This window comes from Aegilops tauschii, chromosome 4 (genome assembly GCF_002575655.3).
Source record: "Aegilops tauschii subsp. strangulata cultivar AL8/78 chromosome 4, Aet v6.0, whole genome shotgun sequence".
Taxonomy (NCBI): domain Eukaryota; kingdom Viridiplantae; phylum Streptophyta; class Magnoliopsida; order Poales; family Poaceae; genus Aegilops; species Aegilops tauschii.
Genome location: NC_053038.3, coordinates 290554000 through 290564529, shown reverse-complemented (window position 1 = coordinate 290564529; position 10530 = coordinate 290554000).

The following is a 10530-nucleotide window of genomic DNA, read 5'->3' as shown; positions in this document are numbered from 1 at the left end:
AGCAATTAGAAGGCATGGGCCCACTGTCAGTGTGAGGGGGGCTAATTAGCGAGGTAATTAGACGCTAATGAGGCTGCCACATCAGCACGCCGGAGTTGAACGCCGGCGAGCATGCGAACGCGGCGGCGATGCTTGGAAACGCGCTACGGGCGGCGGCTGGACGCGCTGGGGCCACCACGAGGAAGCCCTCGCTCGCCCGCATCCACGGGTGCACGCAGCTGGGCGTAGGGAGGCCGGGGTCGACGGCGGCGACCACTTGGGCAGCGGCCGGAGTTCGGGCATCGGCGGGTTAGGCGCTACGGTGCACGGGAGGAGGAGCTGGTGGCGGCTACGGGCTCCTGGTGCTGTGTTGAGCACAGCGGTGAGCTTGGCTTCGAGCCACTGTGGCTCTAGCCACGTCGGCCACGAGGCACGGCGGCGGCGAGCTTCGGCCGCGGTGGTTAGTGGGGCTAGAGGAAGAAATCGACGGCAGGGAGAGAGGGGCTGGGTAGAGGAGCTCACGGCGAGGTTGCAGAGCAGCTCGGCGTGCCCTGGGACGGCTTGTTGACGACGGAAAGTCGCCGGCGATCTCCGTGGCCGGAGGAGGAAGAAGGGGGCGGTGACGACGCGTCGGGGCTCTTCTGCTTGCCTGGGACGACAGAGAGGACGAGGGCGGCACGGCGGGGCTCGGGGGCACGTCGGAGAGGCGAGGCAGTGGCTGTGGCCACGGCAACAATGAGCGGCGGCGACAGCGCCGCGGCGAGGCAGTGGCTGTGGCCACGACAATGATGAGCGGCAGCGACAGCGGCGCTCAGGCGCGAGAGGGAGAGAGAGCAGAGGAGGGGAGGGGAGAAGCACGGGAGAGAGTGAGAGAGGGTCGGGGAGGTACGTGGCGGCTCCAGGAGCCTCTCCCGTGTCGGCGGAAGTAGGAGGTGGCACGGCGTGTGGCTGCGCGCGGCGAGCACGCACTCGGCGTCCTTCTGGCGCGGTGGAGACGACGACTGGCGTCGGCCAGCTGGGCTGGGCCGCACGGTGCTGGGCCACAGCTGGGCCGGTAAGCTACAGGTGAGCGCCAGGTAAGTTTCTCTGTTTTCCTATTTTTCTTCGTGTTTTCTATTTATTTGCTCTGTTTTGATTTAGTAAAAATACTAAATCATTTCCAAAACTCCTGAAAATATTTGTGGGCACCTTTTGAATTATTTCCAACAGCCCTCAAATCATTTTAGAATAATTTGAGCATTTAGAATAATTATAGCATTTAAATGCCCAAATTCAAATACTTTATGATTTAATCCAATGATCCAAAATATTCCACAAAAATGTTCACTATTTTTGGTTTGGACTCAAAGCCTTGCCAAAATTATCAAACATTGATGAAGGCATTTTGGGTTCATTGAAAACATTTGAATTTGATCCTAGTTGAGTTCATTTGGTGCTAGGGTTTGTTCATCCCCATTTCCAATTTCAATAAATTTAGACATGATGCAAGCATATCTAGCTAGCCTAAGTGCATACCAGACTAGGGATGTGACAACTCACCCCCACTAAACAAAAATCTCGTCCCGAGATTCAAGCGTAGGGTCAGATGAAAGGGGAACGCAAACTAACATAATCTTCACGATCCAATTGTTCTTCTCGAAGATGTTGATTCATTGCATCATCTTGATCTTGACATCTTTTCTTTCGAGAGCTTCATCCAACTATGATGACGGAAGAGAGGGAAACTCTACAGGATTGTTTTTCTCGAAGATCGAGCTATACAAGATCAACTCGCGGAATGAGATGTTGAAACATCTCGAGTTGAGACACAAAAGACATCGAGAGGGATGGAAGAACAAACGATGAGGTTTGATTTGGTGGGCAACAATCCCACACATAGATAATATGGTGCATGGGTTCCAAAGCAGCGAGGAGTTAATTGCCATGACTCCATAATGGGGCACCTTAGGAAAGGTGACTCGTAGAATTATTCCCTTAAGTGGCAAAAATAATTACTTTTGATACAAACATCGTTGAAACTCTTTATACCAGCCTAAGGCAATCACAAATGATCGTGTGAACAATTCGAAAGAATGGCATACTCATACCAGAAGGAATGATGTGGACTACCTTGTTGAAGACAACACCATGGATGGTTTTGCTTATCATCGGGGATGGATGGGACCCATAGTAGGACCACTTTTGAAGATCATCCTAAACAGTAATTACTGAGGTGCAAGCTGGGAACAAAATGCAAATGCTGGGTATGATTCCGGTAACTGGGGATAACTCAACGAGAGTGATTCCAGCATTGAATGGTTCTAGCATAATCGAGGAAACCGAGAGCACAAGGACCCCTGAGGATCAACTTCTAGAATAAGTTGCACTAAATCCTCATGGAGAAGATGGTTAAATAGCTCAATCAAGATACTACAATGATAGATCTTCCGGCTAGGTGTGTCGGCCAGAACATCAACCTTGTCGGGACCTACATCATAATCTTGGAAAAGTTCCAACCGTCATATCTGCCTGAGATTCGGATCTAGTTGGTAACAGGATATTCCAGACTCATCGAGTCTAGAAGAAAATGAAGGTTTGCAACACAAATCGACGAGATGACGTTGTGAGATTCTCGGGAAATGAGCTACGGTAGCAAGCTCCAAAACATGAGCTGGTTCTGCTACATACTTGTGAGCACGCTGTCCCGGACAAGCATGGCCACGTAGTAGTCTTATAATAAAACACTACTGAGTTCTGGTTAGGAACCATCAACAAGGATGTCGAATTCCTTGCGTAAGTCTAGCTCCTAAGAAGAAACTTCTTCTCCTTGAACAAATCAATCAGTGGCTTGGTGTGCTAGGGATACATACAGAATGAAGGTTGCAAGTCTCCAAACCATAGAATACTTCGCACATGTGCATGACTGACTTGGGATGATTCCAAAGGAAGCAAAAACAAGCTTTCTCGAATCCACGGCGGGAACTTACATCAACTGCACGTGAATTAGAGGAAGTCACTACTTTCATCCAAACGTATACCTCATGAGCGGAACATGAAGGCAATTCTTACAAAGTTTCCAATACTAGCTGGATGTTCAACACGAATCATGGAGAAGGTAGCAGTGTTGCTGATGGGCTCAACAACAATTCATCCAGGTTTCCATGGAGATGGAATTCCATAATTATGTGGACAAGTGATAGCATTGGTCAGACCCAAGGATATAATGGTGTATGCTCAAGGGATCAACCACGAGTAAGACAACATTACGAATATCATTGGTTCTGATTTGATTTGATGATAGCCCATACGCAAATCAAAGATTTGGGTAAGACAATAGATCCAATCAATTGACACGAGGATCAGTCAATGAAGATATCATCTTTCTTCAACACACATACAAGATATCCCTTAACAGGAACTAAGTCAGACAAGCTTTTATCTTCCAACTCTCCAAGTGGTTGTTTAGCTTAACCAACTAGCTCAGGGTATCCAACACGGATTCTTGGAGAATGGGTGGTTTACAAGAAACCAGCTTGGTCACGAACTTACCATAGCGGTCAGGTGACAACCTGGTAACACTTCTGGGAAGGTATTCAGAAAATCACGAACCGTCGACATGTTACTAAGCTCGAGATCAGTCTTGCTTTCAAGGCAAGACGATGTGATCAAAAGAGCAAGGGTTTGACAAAATCCTAACTCATCAATCGAAGGGTGCACCAACAAAAATGGACTAGGTAGCACGATCAGTCCTAGGATGGTGATTCAATAACCAACACGCTAAGGATGAAGTTATTGTCCTTTAACTACCAAGCAACACGGTTGCTAGGAGTATTGATTTCACATCATGGTTCACTTGTCGGCATTCCGGTTGTGACAACACGGGACCAAGAAATGAATGATGATGGCGAGGAGTATCACTGCATCAGGAATTCATAAGAGTTGGTGCAATTCTCATGACACTCTTGACATAACGATGGTAACACTCCAAGGTAGAACAGAACAAAAATTGGATTGGCATTTTGATCTGTGGAATACAACTACTTTGACCCAATCCTAGATATGGACGAGGTACCGGAGTTTGTTTCTCCTAGTCATTCTGAAATAGAATGGCTTGACAGACCACAAGAGTAATAGGCATTGATGAACACGAGTGCACGACTACTCCTGACTATCAATTGATAGACGGGGGTCGGAATACAACTAAAGAGGGACAATCCAAAGGAACATACAATTTTCTGAGTTGTGGATGCATGGTTTAGCATGTCGAACAAGTTCAATATATTTCTTTCGGATAACCCATGTAGAAGAAGGACTGGCAGATTCACAATTTGAATGGAGAACTCGTCAAGAGCACCCTGGTTGTGATCTTTTGGTTCAAAGGAACTTCAGCAATATTGGTTCATGGTATTGGAAGAATGATAAGCCACGAACCTCGAGGCCTATCGCAAGGTTACTAATATCCTAAAGGAACTAGCAAACACTATCAACATGAAGTAAGTAGGGTGAAGCTCGGGTTCAAAATCCCAGGAATAGAATGCCTACTAACTAATAACATCACGGGATGCTTTCGAGAAAGATGGCCAAAATCATCACACTGGGAACACAAAACATGGCTAGATTATTAGGTGATCCTCTAAGACACCTAGGGTCGTAATAATAACTCCAACATATATGTCGAGGCAATAGAATACCTCAACTCAGCAATTAGTGTGATTAACCTGGCCAAAAAAAAAACAAAACCAGAGGAAAAGGATTTTGCAAATGCATCAGATGGTTTAGAAACCTGGGATGACTCGCACAGCATAACGGCTCTAAATGCTCAAAAAGATTTGAGACATCATGTAAAATGGTGGCATAACCACTCAACATCACAATAACAAGGTTCCGAGACCAACTATGAACATACGGAAGTAGTAGGAACTGAACTGAGGCCTAAATCAGTCAATCCTATAAGTCTACAGAGTAGTAACACGTGATCCTGCTAGAAAGATGAGAAGCCTAGTTCTTAATCCCCGTAGAAAAGAAGAGGTTGACTCAGATCAGAAGGGCATAAGGTAAAGGAGTAAAAAGAGCCTTACGTTCCCTTCCACAATCAATTCCCTTATATAACTAAAGCACTTCTAGACTCAACTTTGACCAGTTTGGCTTGGTAATCCTACAGGCAGTCAGGCTCTGATACCAAAGCTGTCAGGACCCCGATTCCAAGTCACATCGATCTAGCCGGTAACACCTCATATCACTTTGCGGCCTCACGCACGGTATTCCCACGGGTGTCGCCTTACCATGGCCCGGGACCGTTTGCGCCTTTTGGCTCACGTATATGATAGTGTCGCTAGCATCCATATGACAGAGAACCCGGGCCGACATGACTAGTCGTGAACCCAAAGTGGCACTAACTTACGGGGACAGGCATACATGAATCAACATCGAGCATGTCAGTCAGCAGTGTGTGAATCCGGGCTGTAGCACTGGGCTAACAGGACTCCGGGAACCCGGGCTGTAGCAGGCTAGGCAGGACTCCGGATGTAACCACGTGACATTTCCCCGAAGGGACAGACACAGGAACGAAGTGAATCACAGGCCGACCAGTCAAGTGTTCCGGAGCAGTAGTGCTGGGCTAGCAGGACTCCAGTGAACCGGGCTGTAGCGGACTACTATGGCTCATGGAAGCACAAGACTACATTTCCCCATAAGAGAGGCTACCAAGGATAAACAACTAGGTTGTCGGATCCCACACATACCAAGCATTTCAATCATACACACAATATGCTTGATATGTGCAAATACAACATGGCATCACAACAAGACTCTACGACTCAGAGTATTTATTCATTAGGCTCCGAAGAGCCAGATATTACAAACATGGGTCTCATGACCCAACATTCAGAGCATACATGTCAAAGCACATGCGGAAGCTTAACATGTCTGAGTACAGACATCTGCAAATGAAAAAGGCTATGAAGCCTGACTATCTACCAGATCCTGCCGAGGGCACAAGATCGTAGCTGAGGTATCAAGCTAAACGTCGAAGTCCACACGGAACTACTAGCGAGACTGACGTCTCTCTGCAAAACATAAAATAGGCAAACGTGAGTACAATTGTACCCAGCAAGACTTACATCAGAACTATCTACATATGCATCAGTATCAAAAGGGGGTGGTGGAGTTTAACTGCAGCAAGCCAGCTTTGACTCGGTGGCTATCCTAAACTACAACTGCAAGTAACTCTTTTGAGGTGGCGCACACGAGTCCACATATTCACCATATCAATACACCACTATGGATCCACTCCCGTCTTCCTACGAGAACGCCATCCATAGCACTCACGCTTATCTTGCAAGTTTTAGAATATCCAACTTGTCTATGAACTGTACAGGCAACCCAGATGTCCTTTTCCATGGACACGGCTATTCGAATAGATGATCTTAACCCTGCAGGGGTGTACTTCATCACACATGCTCTCGCCACTTACCACGATGTACACGTCGTGTATCTCGGCAACCTTCAAGCGGAAGCCTGGCGAGGGAGTCGGCCACGACCTGACTAACCACACAAGTCTCTAGTCCAGGTTATCGCCTATTCGGGTTCCATCCGCAAGGAGATCCGGCCGGGGTGTCGCTCACGGCCCCAAACGATGTGTGGAGGGTTCCCAAGCCCACCTCGATGGATGGATCTACGCTTGGTACACCGTGCCATAGTGCCTAGTCTGTCCCAAGCCCACCTGTACCGGGTGCCACTTGGTAGACTACTAACACAACCTACAAACAACAGAAACTAGTTGCAACTCCTGGACACAGATCAAGGCGGTTAATAAGCCGAGAGGGGTCGAGTTACCGGAACCCAATGTGTGGTAGTAACTGTTCATGGATCACAAACACAGAACTCAGTTCCCGAGGACGGCTACGATGAGACAACCCACCATGTACTCCTACATGGCCTCTCACCGCTACCTTTACCAAATCGTGTTCACATACTTAGCTCTCACACAGTAGGACATGTTCACCACTTTCCAATTCATCCCCGATGAATCAGACCTGACACAACTCTAAGCAATAGCAGGCATGACAAACAAGCATGAATGAGTAGGCACATCAGGGCTCAAACAACTCCTACTCATGCTAGTGGGTTTCATCTATTTACTGTGGCAATGACAGGTCATGCAGAGGAAAGGGGTTCAACTACCGCAGCAAGTAACAAATGAAACGTTGTTGTCCTAATGCAGTAAAAGAGAGCAGGAGCGAGAGAGTGGGATTGTATCGGAATGAACAAGGGGGTTTTTCTTGCCTGTCACTTCTGAAGATGATATAACTCTTCATCGGTGTCATCGGACTCATCGTCGAAACCACGTCTACCGAGGGGGAACAACACCGGCAACACAGAGAAGAAACACGATCAATGCAATGCACAATATGATGCATGATCATGACATGTCAATATGTTGTGATTTGGGCTAATGCAACTAGCAACAGGTTAAATGAAGTTGGTTTGAATCCAAGATTCAAATTCAAACTCCATATGTGGAAATTCAAATGCCATTTACATGATTTGTCCTAATCAGTAGCTATAAGTTGTTCTAACATGCATGAAAAAGGTACATATGGATAGATTGGATTTTTCTGATCATTTTTCATATATAAATTATTTCATTTGGAGTTACAGAATAATTTCTATGATTTTTAGAAGTTTTGGCTATTTTCTGGAATAAATAAATCATTTCTGATTTATTTAAATCCAGAAAGCTTTATGACGTCAGCACTACGTCATGCTGACCTCAGCAGGTCAACACGGTCAGCCACGGTCGTGGGACCCATATGTCAGCTGCACGGTGGCTAACAGGGTTTAGTTAAATCCTAACTAAAGGAATTAGAAGGCAGGGGCCCACTGTCAGTGTGAGGGGGGCTAATTAGCGAGGTAATTAGACGCTAATGAGGCTGCCACGTCAGCACGCCGGAGTTGAACACCGGCGAGCACGCGAACGCGGCGGCGATGCTTGGAAACGCGCTACGGGCGGCGGCTGGATGCGCTGGGGGCACCACGAGGAAGCCCTCGCTCGCCCGCATCCACGGGTGCACGCAGCTGGGCGCAGGGAGGCCGGGGTCGACGGCGGCAACCACTTGGGCGGCGGCCGGAGTTCGGGCATCGGCGGGTTAGGCGCTGCGGTGCACGGGAGGAGGAGCTGGTGGCGGCTACGGGCTCCTGGTGCTGTGTTGAGCACAGTGGTGAGCTTGGCTTCGAGCCACTGTGGCTCTAGCCACGTCGGCGACGAGGCACGGCGGTGGCGAGCTTTGGCCGCGGTAGTTAGTGGGGCTAGAGGAAGAAATCGACGGCCAGGAGAGAGGGGTTGGGTAGAGGAGCTCATGGCGAGGTCGCAGAGCAGCTCGGCGTGCCCGGTGACGGCTTGTTGACGACAGAAAGTCGCCGGTGATCTCTGTGACCGGAGGAGGAATAAGGGGGCGGGGACGACGCGTCGGGGCTCTTCTGCTTGCCTGGGACGACAGAGAGGACGAGGGCGGCACGGCGGGGCTCGGGGGCGCGTCGGAGAGGCGAGGCAGTGGCTGTGGCCACAGCAACGATGAGCGGCGGCGACAGCGGCGCTCGGTCGCGAGAGGGTGAGAGAGCAGAGGAGGGGAGAAGCACGGGAGAGAGTGAGAGAGGGTCGGGGAGGTACGTGGAGGCTCCAGGAGCCTCTCCCGTGTCGGCGGAAGTAGGAGGTGGCCACGGCGTGTGGCTGCGCGCGGCGAGCACGCGCTCGGCGTCCTTCTGGCGCGGTGGAGACGACGACTGGCGTCGGCCTGCGGGGCTGGGCCGCACATTGCTGGGCCACAGCTGGGCCGGTAAGCTACAGGTGAGCGCCAGGTAAGTTTCTCTGTTTTCCTATTTTTCTTCCTGTTTTCTATTTATTTGCTCTGTTTTGATTTAGTAAAAATACTAAATCACTTCCAAAACTCCTGAAAATATTTGTGGGCACCTTTTGAATTATTTCCAACAGCCCTCAAATAATTTCAGAATAATTTGAGCATTTAGAATAATTATAGCATTTAAATGCCCAAATTCAAATACTTTATGATTTAATCCGATGATCCAAAATATTCCACAAAAATGTTCACTATTTTTGGTTTGGACTCAAAACCTTGCCGAAATTATCAAACATTGATGAAGGCATTTTGGGTTCATTGAAAACATTTGAATTTGACCCTAGTTGAGTTCATTTGGTGCTAGGGATTGTTCATCCCCATTTCAAATTTCAATAAATTTAGACATGATGCAAGCATATCTATCTAGCCTAAGTGCATACCAGACTAGGGATGTGACAGGAAGATACGCACATAGGATTTAACAACATCAAATGCGATAGACTCTGAACTACGGATAACTGTTTGTGCTTCGTCCACAGGAATAGGTGTACTAACTGGTGGAGCTGGGGTTCGCCGTGGTAGTCCTGGCGCTTTGGGCACTCAAGCTGCCTTACTAACTGCTCTTGTTTGGTAGCTCTGTGGTGGAGATGGTGTTGTGTCAACTGGAACTGGGTTACTATCTGCTAGGGTTGTGGTTAGATTGGGTGAAGTTGGTTCTCTGTCCATTGGAGTAGGGGTACAATCTGTGAGAGTCTGGGATATGTGTGGTATGGCTCGTTCTTGTGCAAGTACAATTGGGGTGCTATCTCCATCAACAGGTACCACTGTTTTTTTGAAGACCATGTTTTTACTCCGCTAGATATTGCCGTCACCCCATTCAATTCAAATGGCTGATAAACAAGAAAAGTAGTTGAATGTACAAACCTTGTATGAAAGAAAGATGCAATAGATAGTGAGGAACAAAGAAGGCATGAAATAGTTCACATATATGTTGTTTAAGTAAACATGATAACATGACATAATTTTTTTTGACTATATACTTCAAGGCAACAGCCTCACAACCCTTTATTGAAAAGAAATAGAGAAGTTACAAACTTACAAATTTACAAGTAGAAGAAAGGAAATACTTACAAAGAGGTCTAGGAAAGGGAAGCTATCCAAGAGATTAAGTTATCTTTATATTTACATCTAATTCTGTGAGACAAAAGAGAAATGTCATGGATAAAGTTCCTCCTCCAAGATCTAAAGGAAGGCTGCTCATTTCTGAAGATCTTCCCATTCCTTTGTGTCCAAATATTCCATGAAGTAGTGAATACAACCTCTGTGAAGAAAGGAAGACCAAAATCCTTCCTAGCCGATTGAGCCATCTCATATGTGGTCTGGTTCTGCTGCACAGTCCAAGAAATTCCAAGATAGTTCCAAACCCTTTGACTGAAGTTGCAAGCAAAGAAAAGATGAGCCCAATCTTCATGGGTAGCAAAGTGGCATAGCACACATGTGTCATCCTGGATGATCCAGTGTCGGCACTGCATCATATCCCTGGTATTCAAGCGATCCATTAAAAGAAGCCAACCAAACACCTTGAACTTGAGCGTGCATGCACACATCCAAATCCATTTGAAAATGGGATCAACAACTAGGTGGGAGAAGCAGAACTCATAGTAAATCTTTGACCTAAAATCACCAGATTTAGATGGCCATTTCCAAATGTCCTTCC